Source organism: Elephas maximus, chromosome 25 (genome assembly GCF_024166365.1).
Source record: "Elephas maximus indicus isolate mEleMax1 chromosome 25, mEleMax1 primary haplotype, whole genome shotgun sequence".
Lineage (NCBI taxonomy): Eukaryota > Metazoa > Chordata > Mammalia > Proboscidea > Elephantidae > Elephas > Elephas maximus.
The window spans coordinates 31,087,641-31,093,885 of record NC_064843.1 but is presented as its reverse complement, the minus strand read 5'-3'; the positions used below and the strand labels follow the sequence as shown (position 1 = coordinate 31,093,885).

The following is a 6,245-nucleotide window of genomic DNA, read 5'->3' as shown; positions in this document are numbered from 1 at the left end:
CCTCAGCCATGTAGGCCTCTCTACTGCTACCTGATCCGGCTCATAGCCAGTGTAGCAGCTTTGTTCAGCTCTCTCTTAGCTGCATTTCTAGTAGCAGGTTTCTGCCATCACCACTGACTCTGCTGCAAGGCCCCTTCCGGGCCTGTCACCACCAGCTCTGCTGCAGGGCACCTTCCAGGCCTCTCGTTGTCTTCAGTGTTTCAGCCCTTGACCCATGTTACAGCTCTTTTGGGAGGTTCCTCACCTCCTCTCTCTCAGCTTCTTCTTTCTCTCTCTTCTCGCCCCTTTTGCCTTTTCTCCTTTCTGAAAACTTTGTGGGGTTGGCTACTTACATAAGCAATCTCGTTGTCAATTTCAAGGCATCACCTTCCCAGCAGGGCCACAAACTGAACAATCCCCTAGGTGAACCATAGTCACTTCATTTGCATAGCCTATAGTCACTTCATTTGCATAGTATATTGACCAATCCTTGCAAGGTGCATACCAATCACAGAGCAGGTTACAGCACAGGGCCAGACAAAAGGTAATCGAACCATCAAATTGTTTACAGCTTACCCAGGAAATGTCAATTGACCTGGACAAAAAGCAACAAACCCTCTGGAGTAGAAAACTAGGGCAAAGATAACTCTTCAGGGCTTGAGGGAAAAATCTCTCAAGCTGTTTTTCCAAGGAACCTAGGCAAAAGGCCACATAAGAACCTCATTTCACCACACTGGCCCAAGTTTCAGAGGCAAAGCCCCAGCCATTTCCAAAATGAAACAGACAGGTGTGAATGAGTACAACTTATTTCATGGGAATAGAGCAAAACCTAACAAAACTTGTAAATACAAATACTCTATCACCCAGAATATTTGCTTCTAACAATAATCCCACAGATATATTCACACATGTATACAAGTACATTTTCACATTGATCGTGTTTGCAGTATAGTTTGTCACAGCAAGAATGGAACTAATCCAAATATTCATCAAAAGGATACTGGTTAAATAAACTGTCAACTTCCATATAATGGAATATTCTCATTAAAATAGACGAGCCAGGTCTGTATGTACTAATACGGAACCACCTCTAAGCAATATGCTAAGTACAAAAGCAAAGTTAGAGGACTTGTGCTGCCATTTATGCTTGTGTGGGCATGAAGTATTTCCGGAAGGACGAGGACGACACTGCCTCTGACGGACTAGTGCAGAATGAGAAGAAGAGTTATTTTCACTCTTTTGTACCACTGGTACCATTTTTTATCATGTGCAGGTATTACCTGTTAAAACATTTTAATCAGGCAAGACAGAGCTTTGGTCCAGTTCTGGAAGAAAAAGATGAATGGAACTGAGCCTAGAAGAAAGGACAATAAAGGACACAAAGGCCCTGCTTCAGGTCAAGATCTGTTCAGGCCCTGGAGTAGACTCAAGATACAGACCTGGTGGCCCTACCCTGGGGAGGAGAAAAATGCAAAGACAAGCCAGCCATGGGTGCTCACAGTTGGAGTGGGCTCCCTGTCCTTGAGAGAAGAGGGGTTTGATGGAAAGAAGTGAGGAGACCAGTTCCAGGATGAGGTGAAAAAGGGAACACAAAGTAGACATGTCCAAGACTCCCTGGAGGGTCCAGTGAAGACAACAATGCATGTAAGAATTGTAAACAAAGGCCCTCACATAGTCTTCTGGGACAATTCAGTCAATTGGCATAATACAGTTCATAAAGTTTGTGTTCTACATCCTAGTTTGGTAAGTAACATCTGGGGTCATAAAACTTGTGAGTGGACATCTAAGATACAATAATTGGTCTCCACTGCTAAAGCAATAGAGAAAGAAGGAATCAAAAACTGAGAGAAGAAACCAGTTTCCAGGACTAACAGTCTATATGAACCACAGCCTTATGTACGCTGAAACCAGAACTACATGGTGCTCAGCCACCAGTACCTAACGTTCTGATCAGGGTCACAATAGATGGATCCTGATAGAAAAGGAGAAAAATATGAAACGGAATTTCAAATCCTCAAAGAATCCAGACTTACTGGAACTAGAGGAATCTCCAAGACTATTGCCCTGAGATACTCTTTAAACCTTGCACTGGAACTATTCCCTGCGGTTACCTTTTTGCTAAATAACAGATTGGCTCACGAAATAAAGAATATCATCGGTGAGTACTGCGCTCCTTTAAAATCTCATATATATGAGACCAAACAGTCAATAAGTACTTTAAAACAAAGATGAGAAGGTCAGAGGGCAGGGAAACCAGACTACTGGAAATGGAACAACCAAAACAGAAATGATGAGAATGTTCACGCACTGTGAAAAATATAACCAGTGTCACTGAACTAAGTAGCAGGTTGGCTCAAAAAGTAAAGGAAGCCACCCTTGAGTTGTATGGAGGCCACCAAGGACTGGCTCGTGGAGTCCTTGAGCTTGTACTATGATTTCCATGCATTCAACTTTTCAGGAGCCGCCTGAGTCCTTGAATGGATTAGTGACAAAAGAGTCTTTGTTGCTGGCTATGAAAGCCTGAAAAAAAAAATGAGATTTTTTGATATTACCTCTCAGACTTTCCGGGAAGAGAACTAGGACTCATTCCCAGAAAGAGATTTCAAGGCGCACCATGGAGGATTTTCAGACAAATCTGTCTTTCATCTAAAGCACGTGCCAGAAACCAGGTTGCTGGTGACCTGTGGCCTTTCAGGTGTTTCCCTACAGGTGTGGCTGATTGCAGAGGAAGTGATGTCATTAAAGCTGTCAGCTCCATTGCTGTGCATGAGGAGAAGGCGAGTCCCTGGCCCAGGATGTCTGTCTTCTCCTCCATGGACCCTGGAGTCCTCCACAGGGCGCGGCTTAGCAGTCTGAGGATTCCAGACCTGGAATCCCAGAAGACCAGGTAAACTGCAGGTGTTAGTGACAGTGGGGTTCTCTGTAGGCTGCAGGTCCTGGGTATAAACACCTTTGCTTTCTGCCGTACCTCAGGCTGGCTGGGGCTTGTTGACATCCGCCAGAAATGGGCACCTTCTGAGAACCTCAGCCCTGGCCCTGGGTCTGGCGGAGGGAGGTGGTGTGCAGAAGTTGAGGACAGTGGCCAGCGCCCTGGGCCCAGCATTGCCAGCCTTGGCTCAAACAGACAACTCTGTCTCCTCAACCCCCGGTGATCTCTGCTACCCTGTGAGTTCAGCCCAGTGCCCATTGTCCATGCCTAGCCCTGACCCAGAGTTGCTGCGAGTAACTTGGGCCCTGGTCCTGGAAACTGCCTAGCCATTTCAGGTTTTCATGGGACAAACCAGGTTTATGATGTCACATCTTGGGGTAGAGTGGAGAGCCAAGCAGAATCTCTCTTCTTTCACAGAGGTTACATTTTCCAATATGCAAATGAACTGGACACTACTCCACTGGTCACCTTCCACATCTGGCACCCCTGGAAACCAAGGACTTTATTATCTGCACCAAATGATGCCTCTCTGCATGCGCGGAACTGGGTGGACCTTCATGCTTCCTGCTAACACCAGCACCTTTCCACCCAGGCCCCTAGGAAAGAGGAGGAGCTGCTGTAGTAGCAAGGATACTGTCATGGATTGAATTGTGTCCCCCCAAAATGTGTGTCAACTTGGCTAGTCCATGATTTCCAGTATTGTGCGATTGTGCACGATTTTGTCATCTGATGTGATTTTTCTATGTGTTGTAAATCCTACCTCTATGATGTTAATGAGGTGGGATTAGCAGCAGTTATGTTAATGAGGCAGGACTCAGTCTAGAAGATTAGACTGTGTCTTAAATCAATTTCTTCTGCGATATAAAAGACTGAATCACATGGGAGAGCTCATACCACCAAGAAACAGGGGCCAGGAGAATAGCACATCCTTTGAACCCGGGGTCCCTGTGCTGAGAAGCATCTTGACCAGGAGAAGATTGATGGCAAGGACCTTCCTCCAGAGCGGACAGAGAGAGAAAGCCTTCTTCTGGAGCTGGCACCCTGAATTTGGACTTCTAGCCTCCTGGACTGTGAGAAAACAAATTTCTCTTTGTTAAAGCCGTCCACTTGTGGTATTTCTGTCACAGCAGCACGAGATAACTAAGACAGGTACCAATTTAGCTGATACCAGCTGTGTGGCCTTAGGCAAATCACCCAGCCTCTCTGACCCCCAATTTCCTTACCTATAAAGTGAGAATAGTAATAACTACCTTGCAGGTTGTTGGGAGGGTTAGAAATAATGTATTAAAAAATACCTGGCAGACATCTAAGATACTCTACTGGTCCCATCCAGTTGGGAGCAAGGGAGAATGAAGAAAACAAAAGACACAAGGGAAAGATTACTCCAAAGGACTGACAAACCAAAACTACCACAGCCTCCACCAGACTGAGTCCAGCACAACTAGATGGTGCCCGGCTACCACCACTGACTGCTCTGACAGGGATCACAATAGAGGGTCCCAGACAAAGCCGGAGAAAAATGTAGAACAAAACTTTAACTCACACACACACACAAAAAGACAATACTTACTGGTCTGACAGAGAAGGGAGAAACCCCAAGAGTATGGTCCCCAGACACCCTTTTAACTCAGTATTGAAGTCGCTCCTGAGGCTCTTCCTTCAGCCAAAGATTAGACAGGCCCATAAAACAAAGCAAGACTAAAGGGGCACGCTAGCCCAGGGGCAAGGAGAAGGCAGGAATGGACAGGAAAGCTGGTAATAGGGAACCCAAGGTCCAGAAGCGGAGAGCGTTGACATGTCGTGGGCTTGGCAACCAATGTCACAAAACAATATAAGTATTAATCGTTTAATAAGAAACTGATTTGCTCTGTAAACCTTCATCTAAAGCACAATAAAAAGGGTGGGGTCAAGACGGAGGAATAGTCAGACACTTCCTGTCGTCCTTCTTGAGACAAAAACCTGAAAAAACAAGTGAATCGATTATATATGACAATCTAGGAGCCCTATCATCAAAGACAAAGCTGAAGAGTCAGACTGAGGGGCAGGGGGAAGGAGACACAACTCAAAAGTGAAGTGCCAGTTGTGAAGTTGCTGGCACCCTGCCGGCTGGGTCAGCAGGAACACACAGGCTGAGGTGAGCAATAGCATTTGGGACGTGTCTCACCACATAGAGGCCTGGTGGCGGGCAAGTCTCACAAGCCTCCAGAGCAAGGTGGAAGTGGTGCTGGACCTGTGAAAGTTAATTGCAAGGGTCTAACCTACCACTCAGGGGCAAAATAACCCCTCCCCCCCAGGAGTTTCACAGCGGAGAAGTGCTTCCTTCCCCTGGCTCACCCCCCACCCTGCTCCGCTCAGAGGCCAGTCACGCCATGCTCAACAACTGCCACACCCCCTAAGCTGGAACTCAGGGCTATCCCGCCTACACAAGTCTCTTGGCTTTAAACAACTCCATGTCCCCTAAAACAGGAAGAAAGGGCAGGTCGGGAGGCCCTGGCCTTTTGTCCAGGCACTGGCATAAAGGGTACACAGACTTGCAGATCCCTTCACCCCTGCCTAGACCTGTGTGGGCCGATTGGATACCACATGCCTCATTACCATAAAACAACAGGGCATATACCTGAAGCCCATTTTCAACTGCAGCAGCCAAGGAGGAACTGCAGATTCCTGACATTTGACACCATCCTGCCCGCTGTCACCCACTCTCATCAGGGGGCCTAAGGGCTGGCAGTAGCACCTACTCCATCTAGCCACCCACGACAGCAGTCTGAGAATAAGTGGTGCCTCCCAGTCCCTGCAGCCAACAGTACCAGTTGCCCAATACTCCACTCACTATGCATTCTAGGGGACAGGGACATGCCCTCCACCCAGGGGCAGCTGTCAGCCCCCTGCCTTGCTCTGCACACAGGCCCCTACTCCAGCCAGGTAACTGTGCCTACTCTGAACACCCCTACGCAGCCCTGCTCACCTAGGACTGTAGGTGAAAGTCTGCTCCACACACTTGGTGACCAACAACCTGGACACCTGTGCCGCACCCACACAAGAAAGTGAACAGACTCCTGGGCTCATATACCTAGTAGCTGCTCCAACCACCTGGAGACAGGACGCGAGAGCTCCAAAGACTCCAATAACTAAAGTAGCTCAGCCTACTAGGGTATATCGTGCCCCCTAGACACTCTCTGTCTCCTCATTGGTCCATTTAGTCCATTTACATTCAGCATAATTATTGATAAGTATGAGTTTACTGCTATCGTTTTGATGTGTGTCATTTGCGTGTTGTTGACAGTTTCTTTTTCCCAATTAATTTTCTGTGCTGAGTCATTTTTCTTTATGTATTTTC

At 47.1% G+C, this 6,245-nt stretch overlaps 1 pseudogene; it reads left to right on the top strand.

The window, feature by feature from the left end:
* Window positions 1-2,364: 2,364 nt before the first annotated feature.
* Window positions 2,365-3,479, top strand: LOC126067327 (WD repeat-containing protein 73-like; annotated as a pseudogene).
* The last annotated feature ends 2,766 nt before the right edge of the window (window positions 3,480-6,245 follow it).